This window comes from Lissotriton vulgaris, chromosome 7 (genome assembly GCF_964263255.1).
Source record: "Lissotriton vulgaris chromosome 7, aLisVul1.2, whole genome shotgun sequence".
In the NCBI taxonomy this organism is placed as follows: domain Eukaryota; kingdom Metazoa; phylum Chordata; class Amphibia; order Caudata; family Salamandridae; genus Lissotriton; species Lissotriton vulgaris.
This window is the reverse complement of record NC_141695.1, coordinates 1,115,185,525-1,115,203,529: the sequence shown is the minus strand read 5'-3', so window position 1 is coordinate 1,115,203,529 and position 18,005 is coordinate 1,115,185,525.

Genomic DNA, 18,005 nt, shown 5'->3' with positions numbered 1-18,005 from the left:
CTAGCATGTGGGAGCCTGCTTGGTTTGGACGGCTACCTTTCTCCCTGTGCTTTGCGTTGATGCCGCGCACTGTGCTTGCACTGTGGGGGGCTTGCTGTTGGTGGGCATGTGGAGTCCTTTCGGCTGCTCTTGGGGGGGGGCGTGTGCTGTGTCACGTTGTTCCCTTCTGCTGCCTGTACGCATTCCCCATTTCTCGCACTCGTGTGCTTTCTGCTGCTGCACTGCGAGTTTTATTTTTTCCTTCCTGCCGATTTCCAGTTGGGTTCTTCCGGTAGCCGGCCCGGCTCTGTGCCTCTGCGACCCCCGCACTGCCCCCTGGCTGTCTCGGGTGCGGGGCTGCGCTGCCCCTCGGCTGAGGGGCTATTTCTGCTGGGTTCCGGTTTGCCCCTCTGTCTGTGGCGCGCCCGGTGCTTTGGTGGCTTTCCTTCTGTGGCTGGGATGTCCCGTTCTTCTGAGGCTGCTTGTTTGGAGTCCGGGCTTCTGTCTCGGTGGCTGTGGGTCTTTCCGGGTTCCTGCGGGTCCCCTCGGCCTCTTCTCCTTCTCGGTTCGTTCTGGTGCTGGTACCGATCCAATGTCTCTTCCGGACTCCCACGTGGCAGTTCTTCTTCTTCGTGGAGATGTGTGGCTCGCTGGTTGGGGCGGCTGACCTGATGCAGAGGTCTGGCCGGGGACCGGGATTCGCTTCCCCGCCTAGGTCGGTCTTGGGCTCATGCTTCACCGGACCTGGTCCTTCTCGCCTCGGTGCCTGTTTCTTTGATGGTGTCCCTCTCTGCAACTCTGAGCTAGGGCTTGCTTATTCTCCACTACGCTGGGTGTGCCTGGCTGGGGTCCCTGTGGGACTCGTCCGTTTGGCCCTGGCCTTTCCGTGCTTGGCCGGTTGGGTTTCGAGGGTTGCGTCCCTGGGTTGCTTTCTTTTTGCGTGCGGCTGGATGGCCTTATGGCTGGGGGTCTCGGGCGCTGAGTTGCTTCCCTGTCCCTCGCCTGTCGGTGTTCGGGGGTCTCTAGGGCTGCTCGTGTTGGGCTTTGGCTTTGCCTGCGCCTTTCTCTGGGTCTGTGCTGTTTTTTCCCTGTGCGGATGCCGGCCTTGTGCTGTTGGCCCCCGCTCAGGCTGACTCGCCCCCTTTTCTTCTTCTATGAGTCTCCTGGGCTGGTCCTGGATGTGGTGGCTGGCTATCCTTCTGGGTGTGCCGTGTTCTGGCGTCATTGTCTCCTGGAGGTGCCGTGGTTTGTGCCGGGGCCTCCTGCTTTGGGGGCTTGCGTTTGGCGCTGTGCTTCATCCCCTCTTCGTTTTTGGGTTGTCATGCTGCTGCCACCGGTGCCCGCGCTGCTTGCTTCCTGTGTGTTCTCAGTGGCTGGTGCTTCTGTGTGCTTGTGATGCTCAGACGCGCTGGTGTTCTCTGGTCCTCCTCCCGCGGTGCTTGGGTGTCTGGTGGGTGCTGGTCGGTCGGGCGCTGTGGTTCCTGTGCTCCTCTTTTTTGTCTGCGGGGTCACGTTCTGTTCCTGGCCGGCTGCCTTGCCACCTGCCCTCCCCGGCTCTGGTCTGTTCTCGGGGGCGGGTATGTCACGGGGCTTCTCGTTTGGGGGTGCCCCTGCTCTTGGCCACTGTGCGCTTGGGGGGTTTTTCCCCTCCGGGGTTGGCGTGGGTTCCTGTCGCCTCTGTGGGGGCTGGTTCCTTTTGCTTGCTCTGCCTTTTTAGGTCTCGGTAATATCCGGTCGGCAGACCGGAAGTCCGAGAATTAATGATTCTTAGTGGGACTATTTGTCCCACCTCTATTTTAGCCTCTCCCCCATTGGCTGGCTTCCTAAACAGAGGCCAGCCATTGGAGGAGAGAGCTGTCCCTCCGAATAGGCTCCGTCTTTTTCGGATTCGGGGGAGTGATTTTTTGCGTTCTTTAGCCCTGTGACATCATCTGTCACTCAGAGCGCAAAAAACACGCCCCCGAATCTGAAAATGGCGGTGCTTTTCTTCATGCCATTTCGCAACGACCGCCGCCCCAAGAAGTCGCCGAGTCCTCGCCCCTGCTGCTGCATTACTGCAACAGAGCTCATCCCAGGACAGCAAACCCATTCACTTCACTCTAGTATACTTTGGTTTGCTGAGGAGCCAGTGCTTGGCTTCCTGTTCCTTGAATCCACGCGCCTTCCCTCAGTTCTCTGCCGGTTTGCTGTCTCTAGCCCCTTCCATCCGTTTCCAGCGTTTGTTGCCTTCCCTGGTTCTCCGTCCTGGGTGTGCAAGCCAGTGTTACTGCACTCCTTATCCTAAAGCAGTCTTCTTGTTCCATTCCTCACTGCCGTTTAGGAAAGGTTACGGTGTCTGTGTTTCCCGTATTCCGCAATCGCGTCTTGTCTTACCTTGCCCCCTTTCATCGGAACAAGCTTCCGCTACACATTCTCACTTGTGCAAACTACTGCAAAACCAGGAATTTGTTTTATTCTAAATTCCTTTATTCCTCATTCTGCTGCAACTTGTTAAACCGGCTACAGCGCCAAAATGCTGATGTCCGAGTTATGTCTGTCTGTGTCTGTCTGGCTTGTGCGTTTAGTGTTTAGTGTATATTAAGGGTGTGTGTATAAATGCCTGCATGCATCTATGCCCTGAGTGGGTGTTTCAGGGAGCTGGTCTGTGTCTGAGATATGTGAGCTTATTGTGTTCAGTGCATCAGTTGTGTGAATGTTCAGTGTCTGTGTGTATGCTTCTGGGTGGTGTATGAAGTGTGTATGCACGTATCTGGTTCATTTATATGCATGTATGTGTCGTGCTTGTGCATGCTTTGGCATCTGTATTTTGTTGTCTAGTGTGGGTGCTATGTGGTGTGCTTTGTGGTAGTTATGTGGGTGGCATTGTGCAGGCGCCTGCAGCCTCTTTAGCACACAGTAGCCCCCACACTTTAGGGGTCCTATTTACTCTGAGGCCTAGGAATGCCTGTATGATTAGACTCAGCGGCTCCACCGCAATCTGTAGGGGGGTATGATTTAGCATCCACCAATGTGTGTGTGAGAGAGTGCAAGTGAGAGGAGAGAGAGAAATGTATCCCAGGTGGTACATACGAATACGGTGCAAGGGTGACTCAGGCATGTGTCTGACGTGTGTGTAAACTGATGAGCGTGCACAGCGGATGGGTCTGTGCAGGACATAGCTTCTGTACAATGCATAGACGGTAACAATGTATGTTAATTACCTTTGCACTAATTAGAACAGTCTTTGTGCACACTGCAGGCTCTGTACGTTGGTCACAATGTCATATAAAACTGTTGTTTAACAGACGCTCCTTCGCCACTTCTTATTGGCACATAAACAGAGTAAATACAATGAAGACCCTTTTACAGCGTCACTTGCTATGGTATTCCATACTGAAAATGTCTCATAGCTAGGAAGTGAATGTTAGAACTGAAACTGGGTTGCTGCTATTCTCCTCACGATAAACACAACTGATTTTATTCATTCTCGTGGGGTCACATTCCTATTGGTGCATGTGCATTTGGCACCAATATTTACCAGTGCCGCTGCAATTTTTCACCGCTCGGCACAAGAACGAAACCAACAGTTGCATTGAATGACCAGGGCTTAAGTGAAACCCGATAGTCAGTTGGTGCAAGTGTTACTGTTGTCATTGTTGTTTTAATGATTTTTATTAATCACAGAATACATTTTTAAATTAGTTGAATTAATACAAAATGTTGCTGCAAGTAGTACAATCGCTCCTACACTGGTGCACTCTATGTAAATAGACCCTTAAAGGTCTGCATGTCACCCATGCTTGCTTTCCCAGTGCAGTATTTTGATACTATGGTAGTTCTGTGTGCAGACCTCCTTTGAGAAGAGACAGAGGCTGCATGGTCCTCTATTACTGCTCAGTATTTCCAGAATGTGTATTCATGGCACTTAATACACCTGACTCTAATCAATTATCGTACACCAATCAGCCTCGACGAGGACTTTGTGTGATGGCTTTGAATACCGATGTGAAAAGACTGTGATGTTTTCAGTTTAAGTACTTCATTGTCAGCATGCGCAGTGAAAAGACATGTAACAATAGAGGGTACACTAAAATTAAATAAAAGTATTATTTAGGGAGAAATTCACAGCCCTTAACCATTTACTCCTAACACTATAGAAGATTCTAAGCCGTGTTTCATGATAATGGATTCCTGGAACATTTTAACAGCTGTACTATATGAAGAGAAATACAACTTAACTTCAGTTATTAGTTAATGTTTCCCAGTGAAGGGCTACTTTTGTTTTCTTGTCTTTCGAGAAAACAGGCAGCTATTAAGGCGGTACAGCGCCACATAGTGACGTGTGCGCATACCGCCAATAAAATGTCACAATGTTTTGGACTGTCAGCTGGAGACCTTTTTTCCAGCCTAAAAGTTTAATTTTGCGGTCATCAGGCTAGTCAGCTGATTTCCTAATTGTTTTGTGCATCGCAAAATCCTGGAGGGTCTGCCTACTGTTGTAGAGTCTGCTCCACCCACAATCTAGTGTCAGGCATAAAAGTGGCACACCTGGCTACCTTCCTTATAACACAACTGAACCTGTGGAAAACAGAAGGACTGCACCTGATGAACCAGAGGACTAGAACTCAAAAGACGGACTGTGTAGGAAAGTGGGATCTGCTTCTTATGGTTACCGCCACTTTTCTCTGGATGTAATGCTGTTTAGGTCGAGGATCGGAGGCTGCGCTTGCGCAGTCTCCGGGAGGAGATTTAATGATTTGGAGTATGGGGGCTTGAACCCGCCTCTCTCCTCCTCTCTCCTCCATTGGCTGGCTTCCTAAATGGAGGCCAGCCATTGGAGGTTACAGGCGTCACTCCAATAAAGCCCCTCCTCTTTCGGATTCGGGGGCGTGTTTTTTTGCCTTCTTTCGACTGTGACGTCACCCGCCACTCAGAACGCCAAAACACGCCCCGAATCTGAAATTTACGTCCGTTTGCAGCCGCCATTTTTTGTTGTTGTGGTCTTCGGGGGCACCGTCGCCCGCACCGACCTGCCTCCTTTCCCGCAAATGCCGGTCGTCAGATTTCTAGACAACCACAGGATGCTCAGAAGCTGCTTCAAGGAAATTAAACACTCATACCGTAAGTTATAATTTCATTTATACAAAAACTATACAGCTCTCCCAGCATCCGTAATGCAGTCAGTCTGGAGCCCTTGCAGCTGGGAGGGCAGGTCAGTGCGGGGGGTTCTATCAGCCCTACGAGTTAGGGGTCAGAGAAGGAGGCGAGGGGGCACCGCGGTAGCAGCTGGCACCTCTTTTAGGCTGCTCTCTGGCCTTTCTTATGCAAACCCCAGCACTTACTCTGCGTTTATACGAGCTGGGAAGCTGGGTCCATCCCACACGTCCTAAACGCAAGGCGTGCGAGCGGACAGAGCGAGGCTTTGTATTGTGGGTTGTACGAGACTTTGTGGGAAAAGAGTGCCATCTGACTCAGCCACCCCATACCCCAAGACCGATTTTAGGAGTAACATAGCTCTCAACTTTCCCAGTTCTATTGGTGAATAGCTCATAGGTTCCCGTTTTTTTTTTCCCTTTGCGTGATGGGATTTATAGTCTTGGTTAACCTAAACACTTTAGGTTTGGAAGCATCCAATAAACCAGAGTGATTTCCACATGCCAGGAGTAGGACGTCTGGAATGATTTTCACACCCATGGCCACCCAGGCAGTCCACCACGGGGGTGGGGGCTCTGTCCGAGCCAGGTGAACCTCTCATCAGAGGAACCACTGGCCTTGTCCCACACCAATTTTGTTATGGTCTGTGGAGGATGTGGTGAGGGGCGCTGTGGTGAGGGGCGTCAGGCTCTGGCTGTAAATACAGAACTGTCAGCAGGAAAGCAAAGCTGCCCGTCGGATGATAGGACTGTCACCATGAGGATGCGTCTCTGGCCTGGAGAATGACGCTGCTTACTGGGGAGGAAGACCTGGGCTGCAGCACATGACAGGCTCATGGAAACAACATCGGCCACGTGAAGCAATCAGCCTGCTGTAGGATAATGGATTAGTCTTTTGCTTAATACAGTCGCCCAATGGTGCACACCGATGCCCAACGACGAGAGCTTCTGCCAACTGAAGAATAGGGCTCGCCGCTGCAGATCACAGCAGCCAGTTGAACACCATGACTGCTCACCGGAGATTAGATTTCCGCTGCTCAATCCAGGTGTCCACTGGAAAGCACAGCTGTCCGAGAGCCCAGCTTCCGGCCAATGAACCCAACTATTCACTTGGCGAAAAGCTTGCCGTGCAATGATCAAAGTTTCAGCTACATCAAAGAGTCGAACATGTGAGCTTCTCTTTAAAAATATATTCCCAGGCAGCAGTGGGGCCGACAGAAAGGACTGACCGCCCCTCCTCCGTACGGCTTTTCGGGAGTGACTGAGGTTTCACAGAGCCTGATGTCTTACAGATGTACGGAAAAGCTGCATTCTCAGCTTACCCTTCCTGGGGAAAAAATAATTTTTACTGAGTTCAGCGGTTTTGTTACGACTCCTTCTCCCTTTCTCAGTTGGACCAAGTAGCTTTCTGGCACTTCAAAAGACATAGCCTGGCATGTACAGGGAGGTGAAACGGTTGGGTGTAAGTGCGCTATAAAAGTACTTTTAACATAACATAGCATTTCAGGTGGGAGGGGGGGCGCAGGAAGAAATGAAATCTGCAGCCCCCTGGGAGACCAGGGAGCTTATTAAAGGGCTGTAGTTACGAGGCAAAGCTTTTGTACTGGGCCTGACGGTTCGCCGGCCCCTTTACCAACTCCACCCGCCTACAGCACTACCACTAGATTAAGAAACTATCGGCCAGCATTTGACTGAGCCCAGCTAGCTTAGCTTGAGTGGTCTAATTACGCCTTCCTCACCTCTTTGCAGAGGCAATACCCCCAAACACCACAAGATGCGTGTCAATCCCCCTCGCTGTGCTTGCTTCCCTGCCCCCTCGCTGTGCTTGCTTCCCTGCCCCCTCGCTGTGCTTGCTTCCCTGCCCCCTCGCTGTGCTTGCTCTCCTGTGGGTGTATGTGGCTCTGTGTGTGCGTGGCTCTGGGTGTGTGTGCCTCTGGGGGGGTGTGTGTGTGTGTGGCTCTGGGTGTGTGTGTGTGTGTGTGTTACTCTGGGTGGGTGGGTGTGGCTCTGGGTGTGTGGGTGTGTGTGTGGCTCTGGGTGTGTGTGTGCGGGGCTCTGGGTGTGTGTGGGGCTCTGTGTGTGGGGCTCTGGGTGTGTGTGTGGGGCTCTGGGTGTGTGTGTGGGGCTCTGGGTGTGTGTGTGTGGGGGGCTCTGGGTGTGTGTGTGTGGGGCTCTGAGTGTGTGTGTGTGGGGCTCTGAGTGTGTGTGTGTGGGGGGCTCTGGGTGTGTGTGGTGGTCTCTGGGTGTGTGTGTGGCTCTGGGTGTGTGTGTGTGGCTCTGGGTGTGTGTCTCTGGGTGTGTGTGTGTTACTCTGGGTGTGTGGGTGTGTGTGGGTGTGTGTGGCTCTGGGTGTGTGGGTGTGTGTGTGGCTCTGGGTGTGTGGGTGTGTGTGTGGCTCTGGGTGTGTGGGTGTGTGTGTGTGTGGGGCTCTGGGTGTGTGTGTGGGGCTCTGGGTGTGTGTGTGGTGGTCTCTGGGTGTGTGTGGTGGTCTCTGGGTGTGTGTGTGGTGGTCTCTGGGTGTGTGTGTGGGGCGTTGGGTGTGTGTGTGGGGCGTTGGGTGTGGCTCTGGGTGTGTGGGTGTGTGTGTGGCTCTGGGTGTGTGGGTGTGTGTGTGGCTCTGGGTGTGTGGGTGTGTGTGTGTGTGGGGCTCTGGGTGTGTGTGTGGGGCTCTGGGTGTGTGTGTGGTGGTCTCTGGGTGTGTGTGGTGGTCTCTGGGTGTGTGTGTGGTGGTCTCTGGGTGTGTGTGTGGGGCGTTGGGTGTGTGTGTGGGGCGTTGGGTGTGTGTGTGGGGCGTTGGGTGTGTGTGTGGGGCGTTGGGTGTGTGTGGGGGGCTCTGTGTGTGCGGCTCTGTATGTGTGTGTGGGTGGCTTTGTGTGTGTGGCTCTGTGTGGGTGTAAATGCAATAGGTCCTGCATTTGCGAGCGATTACGCTATTGGCATTGTAAATGACAATGCCATTTATTTAACGATTAAGCTATTGGCAATGTAAATGACAATGCCATTTATTTATGATTAAAAAAAAAAGTCAAGAGCAATGCCAATAGCTCTACCTTTAATAATGCCGAGACCATTGCATTGTAAATGCTTGTTTTGCTTGCTCCTGGGGTTTTCTCTGTTTGTTGGGTACTCCCTGATTGCTTGCTTGTGCCTTGCCCTCTGCTGCTCGTCTGTTTTGGTCGCTTCTTCGACATCTGCCTTCTCTGTGGGGGGCTTTGTCTCCTCGGCGGGCTGGCTGTGGTGGCCTTGTTCCAGTGGTGCCCTGGTTCTTCGCCTTCCCTTCCTGGCTTCTTTGGGGTTGGTCGGCTTTTGGGCTGCTCCTGGTTCCTGTCCTTGGTTGCTTGCCGGTGTGGTACCAGGGGCCCTCTGGGGTGCTTTGTCCCCTCTACCTGTGCTTGGTTGGCTTGTGCTGCCTTGGATGCGGCTGTTCTGTTCCGCCTTGCCTGCGCCTGTCCTCATCTGTTCCCTGCGGTTTTGCTGGGTCTGGCCTGGTTGATGGCTGCTTGGGCGCCCGTCTGGGTCTTCCTGGTGCTCTGGGCTTCCCTTTGCTCCGGCCTGGGGCTTTCGGTGTTTGTCCTGGGGCCTTTTGTGTGCCTGGCCAGGCTGCTTCTGCTCTGGCTCTCCCCGTGCTTACCTTTGGTTTGCTTCTGGTGTTCCTGGCCGCCCCTCCTGTTTCGGACGTTGGTGCCTGCCTGGTTTCTTCCTGGCTGCTGCCGTGTCCTGTCGTGTCACCTGTTCTCCTGTGTGGTGTGCTGTCCCCATGCTCCGCTGTCTGCTCGGTGGGTGTGCCTGGTCGGGCCGGGTTGGTTCCTGCTTGGCCTCCTGGGGCTGCTGGGTACTGTTGGCTTCTTGGTCCTTCTGCTCGCGGGGGTGTTTGCTCCCTGGATTTTTCTATTCTCGTCTGGTCCCCTTGGTGGGTGCCTGGATGTGGTTTTTGGCTGGGGCGTTCCGCTCCGGCCTGTTGGGCTCCTTTTTGGGCTCTGCCTCCTTGCTGGCCTCCCTTTGGATCCTGGCGGGGTGTTCTGCGTTGGGGCCGCTTCCTTGGGGTTCCTTCTGGGCCTTCTCCTGCTGTTGGTTCTCTTCCCGGGTTTGTTTTCCCGGTGTTGTGGGCCTGTGTGGGGTTCTGTGGCTCCGGTTCTGCCGGCTTCTTGCTGGTTGTGTGTGGCCTTGGGCTGTGCCTCCTGGGTTCTGGTTGTGCTGTCCCTTTTCGGCCTGCTCGGGGTTTTTTTTGCCGTCCTTTTCCAGGTTGTTTCCTGGTTCTGTGGTCCTGGCTCGCTTCTTCCTCCCATGTTTCCCAGACTTTGTTCCAGGTATGGGTCTGTTTGGGTGCCCCTCCCTCCTTGATTGGGGTGCGGTTCTGTGGGGCTCGTGCCTCTGCGAGTCCCTCCCTCCTGGCTGCGGGTTGTCTGTGGTTTCCTGCTGCTTGGTCCTCTGCTCTCCTTCGGGGGTTTGCTTGGGCCTGCTGTTCCTCCTGCGTGGTCGGGTGGCTTGGCTCTAGTCCTGGCTTCCCGGTTCTGTTGGCGTTTGTTGTCCTCATTTTTTGCGGTTTGCTTGGCTCCTCTCCGGCGTTGCTGGGTTGGGGCCTTGTGGTGTTGGTCTGGGTGCTGTGCTCCCTGGGCTTTCTTTTTCCCGCTGCTCCTGCCCTTGCTGCTGGCCTGGGTTTGGGGTTCCTGGGCGGTCCTTTGTCTTTTGGGCGCCTTCTTTGTGCTGCCCTCTGTGCCTCGTTGGACGGCTGCTGGGGTTTCCCGGTTGCTCTGTGCTCCCCTCCTGCCTTGTGTTCCATCCCTTTGGGGTTGGGGTTTTCTGGGCTTGTGGTCGGTTTCTCTGTTCCCGACCTGGTTGTGTCTTTGTTGCTGGTTTCCGGTCTTGTTGGCCTCTCCTTGTTTGATGGGCTTTCGGCTGGGTTCTGGGGTTCCGTCCTGTCCTTGTCTTTTGGGTCGGGTTTTCGGTCCTGTTCGGCTCCTGGGTGCTTGTTGCATCCTGGGCCTTCTCGGGGGGGGTTTCCTCCTCGGTTCTCTTGGGCTCGTGTCCTTTCTTTTGCGAGTTTGGCCTTGTTTCTGGCCTGTGCTTCTCCTTCCTTTTTGGGCTGGGTGCTTGTGCCTGCGCTCTGTTGGCCGTTCCTTCTTTGGCTTCTTCCGGGTTGTCTCGTCTTCCTGGTGGCTCTGCCTGGCCCTGTGTGTCCTTCCTGCTGGTTCTGGCCTGGGCGGTCTTCTCCGGTGGGTTGTTTTGGCTGGTCTTGGTGTCCTGGTCCTGGTCCCGGTACCGGTTGCCTGTTTTTCGGGTTGGCGGCCTCCTTTCTTTGGAGCCCTGGCCTTGTTTCTTTCTCCCCGGTCCTTGTCCCTGCTGCCTTGTTCGGGGTTGCGGGCCGGATGTTGCCTGCGGTCTTCCTTTCCTCCTTCTCGGTGCTCCCTTGGGTGACTGCTTTGTTGTGGTTTCCTGGGTGTGTTTCTGCGTGCGGAAGGCCGGGTTTCTGCTTTGGTATTCTCCACTAGTTATATTATGAAGGTGTCGAGGACGGAGGGACCTGGGGGTAATGTCCTATTACATATGGTAATCTTCATTACTCCGGGTCCCGTAGTCCTCGACACCTTCATACGCCCCTCCCTCCCTCCCGGGCGGCCGGCCTTCCTGTCTGGGCTTGTTAGTACAGGAGGTCTGCTGGGTAAGTACTGCTTATGTACTCCCGGGGGGAGGGGCAGTATTAGTGTCCCAGCATGCCTCTTGTTGTTTTTTTCTGTCGGGAGATGGACATCTCCACTAGTTATATTATGAAGGTGTCGAGGACTACGGGACCCGGAGTAATGAAGATTACCATATGTAATAGGACATCACTCACACTCACTGGCTGAGCAGCAGAGAACTGAGAAACTACGGACAGGATGCATTATAACAACCTCAGGTTACAACACAATGTTTTAGCTTTTAACCATTTTTTTTCTTTTGCTTGACAAGGGCCAGGCTGCTTACACACGAAAAAACAAAACAAGCTTTGATAAAGCCATAAGATTTAGCAGTCGAAACCAGACCAATAGGCTTTGCCGGTGAGTGATTCTATTGTTGTGGCCCCAGTGGAATATTTTGGTTGAAGCTGTGCATTTCCTACTGAAACTTTAGATCTATGTTGATCTATTTTCATTTGCCACTAGATGTCACCAGAGTTCTTTTTCTGCTGCAGTTTCATCTTGTTAAATAAGAAAACTCCTTTCACTAACTGTCAGATTATGGCCAAGGATAGTAAGAAAGTAGGAGAAAATACACAGAAGGAGGTGATGCATAGCAGTTTTGTATTTCTCAATGGAGTAACTAAACAATGAGATGTGAAATTACCGAAAGAAATGCTTATGAAAACAAATTGAAGCTTGCCGTACTGTACCGTTTTCTTAAAAAAAATATATGGCTATGATGCTATTTAACTAGCTTTCTCTTTTTTAAAGTACTGAACAGTGGTCCAGAAATCTGCTGATAAACGGAAAGAATCGCTGAGCTAACTTGCTTCATTTACTGTGTAAATCGTTCCCGCTGGAAGAAGGGAAGGGGTGCGAAATATGAAGAGAGTGATTAAAGGGCCGACTCTGCCAGTGTAACCCAGATGAGAGTAGAGAGGGGGCGCAATATATAACACAAACACCTAGATACTTCAGTTCAGAAATGTAAGTGGGATGAAAAAAGCAAGGGTCTCTAAAAAGAGCGTGACCAGCTAAAGTTACTAGGAATCCTCTACAAGTGGTACGGCCAATGTCAGTGGCGTAACGAAACTTGAGGGGGCCCCCCTGCAAAACACATGGAGCCCCCCCCCCCCCTCGGTGGCCCAGCCCACCAACCACCACTTTGCCCCACTTTGGATGGATGAATGGACAGATGGGAGGGTGGACGGTGGTACGGATGGATGCATGGATGTGGGTGGATGGATGGATGTGTTGCTGGGGATGGATGGTTGGATGGACGGATAGATGGATGAGCGGACGGAGGTACGGATGGATGGATGTAGATGGGTAGGTGGAGGGATGGGTGGATAGGTGGATGGACAGATGGGTGTGTAGCTGGGCGGACGGATAGATGGATGGATGGATGAACAAATGTGTGTGTTGCTAAGGATGGACGGATGGATAGGTGTCTGGCGATGGATGGACGGGTGGACTGAGGTACAGATGGATGGATGGATGGATGGATGAAAGGAAGGGTATGTGGCTGGGGATGGATGTATGGATGAATGGATGGATGTATTGATAGGTGTCTGACTGGGGATGGTTGCATGGGCGGACGGATAGATGGGTGGGTGGATGAATGGATGGACGGATGGGTGTGTGGCTGGGGTGATGGGCGAACAGACAGATGGACAGATGGATGGATGAACGAATGTGTGTGTGACTTGGAATGGACGGATGGATATGTGGCTGGGGATGGATGGATGGATGGATGGATGGATGGATGGACGGATGGACGGATGGATGGATGGATAGATGGATGGACAGAGGTACGGCTGGATGGATGAAAGGATGGGTGTATGGCTGGGAATGGATGGATGGACGGCTGGATGGATGGATGCAGCAGCAGGTGTTGCAGGTAAGCTCGGCGGGCGGGGTGATGTTGACTAACGTTAGAATAGGATTCATTCATTTATTTAATTTACTCTATTCTATCGTCTATAGATCCCCCTCCGGCGCTTAACTGCACCGGCCGCTGCTGGATGGATGAATGGATAGTTAAATGGATGGAAGGACAGACAGGTGGATGGAAGGATGGGTGTGTGGCTGGATGATTGGTTGGGTGGATGGTTGGTTGGATGGATGGATATTTGGGTGAGTGGAATGGGTGGACTGGATTTGAAGGTTAGAATGCACATGACACAGTAGGTAGTGGGAGGCGACAGGACACTAGGGCCAGCTGGAGTGTAATTTCAGAAGTAGGCATGCAGCACTGGTGGCTGGGAGGCAAAGAGGCGCCAGTCACAGACCCTCCTCTCCCCAAGCCTGTAAGGGGTGCCACAGTAAGCAGACCCTTCCTTAAGCTTCTCTCTAGAGTCTCGACACCCCAAAGGGACCACGGGTCTTTGCCAGACTGTCCCCGACTCATCAGTGAGTGGGGGCCCCATGCCACCCAGACTGCAGCCTGTAATTCTCTACCCCTAAAGGCCTCTCCACAGCCTCTCTCCAGCGCTCCTGTGAGCCACCATTGTGGTGAACAGTCACCAGTGCCCGCAGTCAATGCCCCAATGTTTACAATCAGCCTCGCCCAGTCCCCGGGCACCTAGCCCTACCTTGTAAACACACTTGCTTGCTGTGCCAGCACTCTAGTGCTCCTTGTTAGCCCTCCCCAGAGAGCACTTTAGGAACCCTCAAACCACCTGTTATTTGTCAAGCATGCCTGTGACCTCGAGTGTACCCAGAGTGCCCCTCGAGGGCAACTCCTAGTGCCTGGAAACAGCATCCCCCTCCCACCCGCCCCCCCCTTCCCTCTACAAGCCACGTTTCTTGCCCATAACCACCCACTCTTGTGCATGCCCCTACCCCCAGCTCTAAGGTCCGTCAACACCCCACAGTGCCCTCGGCAGAACCATCACCCCAAAACCGTGAGCTGGATCTGCATACCTCGCCTACCTCCCTTAAGAGAATTGCCATCGGCGGCCACCCCTCCCCCACTCACGCAACACTCTGCCATGAAGAGCACACAGCGAGTCACTGGCAGCTCTGCTCAACAGTGCTTGCCCGCGCTGCATGAGGGGGCCCCTGGAGCACGCCCCCCCCCCCCCCCGCCCCCTCCCCCCCCCCCACAATGCAGGGGCTGCAGGGGCCTGTGTTACGCCCCTGGCCAATCTCGTTAATTAAGTGAGTGGACTAATACAGGTGAACTTGTATCCAGTAATAGACAAATTCATATGGCCATACTTCGAAAAACTGAAATCTACATTTCTCACACTTCAACTCCTTCCTCTTCTTCGCTTCTGCGCTTTTTCACTCTCCATCTCTTTTCTGTCCTCACTACACACACTCTTTCAGCCCCACCTGTCAACACTCCAATTTATTTTACATTGGCGCCGTAAACATTTCATCAACTGTGTACCTCCTTCGCATACTTCCCCACAGAACTGCAATTTCAACTGAACCATATATGAACACCAGCCTGTGTTCTCTGCATCTAGAGTTTATGCCTTTGTATAATATGGGTAAGGTAGCTCAGTGGGTTAACAAATGTGCTACAATGATCTGTACCGGCAGGTCATAGGCTTAAATACAAATTGGGTGAACTTTGCGTTTAACCCTTTGTTGTAATCCAAACGAAGTCCAAAGGTAGCCATGAAGTGGGTTGGGTGTAAGAGGTTTATTAAGCTTAGTTACAGGATGGCAAGTAGGATGATAAGTTGAGCCCCACCAGGAGCAGCATCCTTGCAGCTCAGCCCACCCACGCCAACTGTCTATCAACCACACCAGGCACTCCAGCATTCCACTACTACCGCATCAGGCATTCTAACATTCCACATACATCACATTCATACTGGCTAATCAGCAGGGAACAGGTAGCTATGGGAAAGGATGCAAAGCAACAATACACTTTACAACACCCTCCCAATGTGATTAAATAAGGGCATCGCTTTCCGTAGTAATAATAATTTCTACATATAAAGAAAGCTTCTCTAAGTTCTTAGGTAAAATGTCTAAGTGGGGGATCAGAGGGAGTTGGAAGATAATAACGAGAAATATTTTGTTTTGATCTTTACAGAGAAATAGGATTTTCAGTTTTTTAAAATACACTTAAGTAAACATTCATTGGATTATAGCAGAACTAGAACTAGATAAAACAGCACATCTTGCAAAAATACAATATGGACACGTTTCAAAATCAGATTTTTGTTATTGGTGGTGCTTGAAATGGGCAGGACCTGTCCCATGACAGCCCTGTGCCAGGGTCATAAACACAGGATGCCGGTTAATGATGTGGTGACTCCTCATTTCAAGTCTCTTGCATCAATATAATTTGAAATGTCTTTACAAAAGGTACCCACCTTGCATCTTGAAGCCATGAGACGATGCTTGAAGCATTCTAACACAAAATGCCTGATTTCGATTTTGACGGCCAGGGTAGGCCACACTGGTGGTTCTCCTGCTCTATTTAGAGTCGATCAAACTATTATTTTAATCAACGAGGTATCCCACCCCTCCAACGGTAAGAATCCTACACTTATGGCTTGACTGTGTTGGAGGCCATCAATGTAGGCGCGTCACACCGATCATCTTATTTAGAGCAGATGGTTTAACCCTGGAGGTCCTGAACAACAAAGAAAATTAAAATGAACCCCAAACTCTGGGGGGGGGGGGGGGTAAACTGACAGGGTGTCACAGGACCTTTTGGCAAAAACTAAAAACGTAACCCCAGGAAACAAGCGCTGGTTTGATTCAGCTTGCTCAAAAGCCCATAGATCATTACTGGCAGCCCTCAAAAGTGTTCCTAGGGTAAACGATGAGATCTCAAAACTCAGGAAAATTTATAAATTAGCAGTAAAAAAACGAAAGGACACCATTAAACAAGAAGCCTGGGAAGACCTCCTTTCGGCAGCAGTCCTGAAGAACAGCAAAAAATTCTGGGAGATTATTAAACAGCCCTTCTTCTCAGATAATGATAATGATATCATGGACTGCGTTATTCCTGATGATAAATGGTTATGCCATTTTAAAAATGTTTATGGGGATTCTGTTGACGCTACCACAGACGCCCCGTTGATAAGACCAGCCACCTGCCCCATTATCTTTAACCAAGTAGAGGTGGAGAAAGCCATTATGTCCACTACCAAGCACAAGGCTCCTGGTCCGGACGGGGTGCCTGCTGATTTCTTCATGTACTCCCCAAAATTGTGGGCCGAAGTCCTGACAAACGTGTTTAACGCAGTGAATGACAACCCTGCACCTGCATCATGGAATATTTCCACCATCGTTCCTATTTTTAAAAAAGGCCAGCGGGATGACCCAGGCTGCTATAGGCCCATATCCCTCTTAGATTCCTCGGTAAAAATCTTAGGGAGAGTCCTTTTATCAAGGTTAAGGGAGAATGTTGAGGGTTGTGGTGGACTATCTGAAATCCAATATGGATTTAGGGAAAAAAAAGGCACTATTGAACAATGCATTAATCTACATCTGCTCATCTCCAAATATACTGTAGCTAAGGAGGGGTCTTTGTATCTTGCATTCATGGACCTCTCCTCCGCTTTCGACTTAGTCAATAGGACTAAATTGTGGTCCATTCTGTTGGAGATTGGCATAGATGAAGCATTAGTTACCTTTATGTCCTCCCTGCATCAGGAACTCTTCTCTAGCATACGCGTGACCAACGAGGGCAGGTGCACTGCTCTCTTTAGATCTCTAAGGGGGGTGCGGCAGGGCTGCATTTTGGCCCCCTTACTGTTCACCATCTATATCAATGGCCTGGGTGCGCACCTCGAGGGGCAGGATGCCGACGTCCCGTGTGTAGGAGTAACCAAGATACCGGCACTCCTATACGCTGACGACGCCGTGCTGATCGCCCGCACGGGAGTTGGCCTCCAGCGCCTATTGAACGCTTTTGGCACGTTTATGGACCATCTAGACCTTAGAATAAACGTCGCCAAGTCACACACCATGGTGGTGGGCACAGAGTGCCGCAGGAAGAGAACTAAAACATTCACCTGTAGGGGGGATTTGGTTAGTAGGGTACCCACATTTCCCTATTTAGGTATCTTGTTCGACCAGAAAGGGACATGGGGCCCACAGGTTAGAGCCAAGAGATTGGCGGTCACACGATCAGCCTCAGCAATATTGAGCTTTGCTGGTAGGCTAGGAGCAAGGCCTATGGAAGCCATCCTAAAAATTTATAATAGTAAATCTGTGGCCATTGCATTATATGGCTCAGCACTGTGGGGGTACGCAAATGTGGAGCCTATACAGAGAGCGGAGAATGGATTCATCAGAGCCCTGCTCTCTGTACCTCAGTCCACCCCAACGTACTCCGTACATAAAGAAGTTGGTCTTGAATTTCTTTCAGATAAATTAAGCCTGGCCCCTTTGATTCTCTGGCTAAAAATATGGATGAACGATGAACTTCTATTAAATCACAAGATCTTGACCGATGTCTTGGCCTTAGATAAATCCAACAAAATTCCTTGGCTGGCCTATCTAGCAAAAGTTTTCTCTGATCTAGGCCGCCCGGAGCTCTTTACCTCCCCGGAGTCCATCAGGATCCAAGACATTGATCTAGTTAGAAAGTCTTTTATGGGAATGAAAGAAATGCACCGTGAAGAGCGTGAACTAGCAAAGCCGGCAGTGAGGGATCATTGCCTGCTGCTTACTTCACCTTCACTTGCGCCTTACCTTAGTTATGTCACACATCCTTTCCATAGGTTTCTTTTAACTAAATTTAGATTTAACCTGCTGCACTACTATTTAGGTTCTTTTACCAGTTGGCAGAAACCAGATTTAGCTCCGCCCTGTAGCTGTGACCAGTTTTCACCACAGGACACAATGCATTTTGTTATGTTTTGTAGCCTGTATTTAGAGCCTAGGAAAAAATTCCTGTTACCAATTCTTAAGGAGGCCGGCTTCACTCAGGTGAGACCGGCTTTGCTCTACTTACAACTACTACCTAACCCTCATATTACCTATTGCGTTGCTAAATTCCTGACAGCTGCCTCCAGGGCGAAAGCCCCTAGCCAAGTATAATTTTTAATGTTAATTACATTTTTCTCTTAAACTGTCTTTTTAATAATTTTTAAAACAGTATCTGACTTTTGTATCATGTGCATTTTTTGGTAAATCTTGCATGTAATGTATTTTATTGTTCGCTTCTTTGTATGGCTTTTAAAGAGCCGAATAAAGATATTTTGACTGACTGACAGGGTGACCTGGGCATTAATTTATAATTTTTCTAAAACAA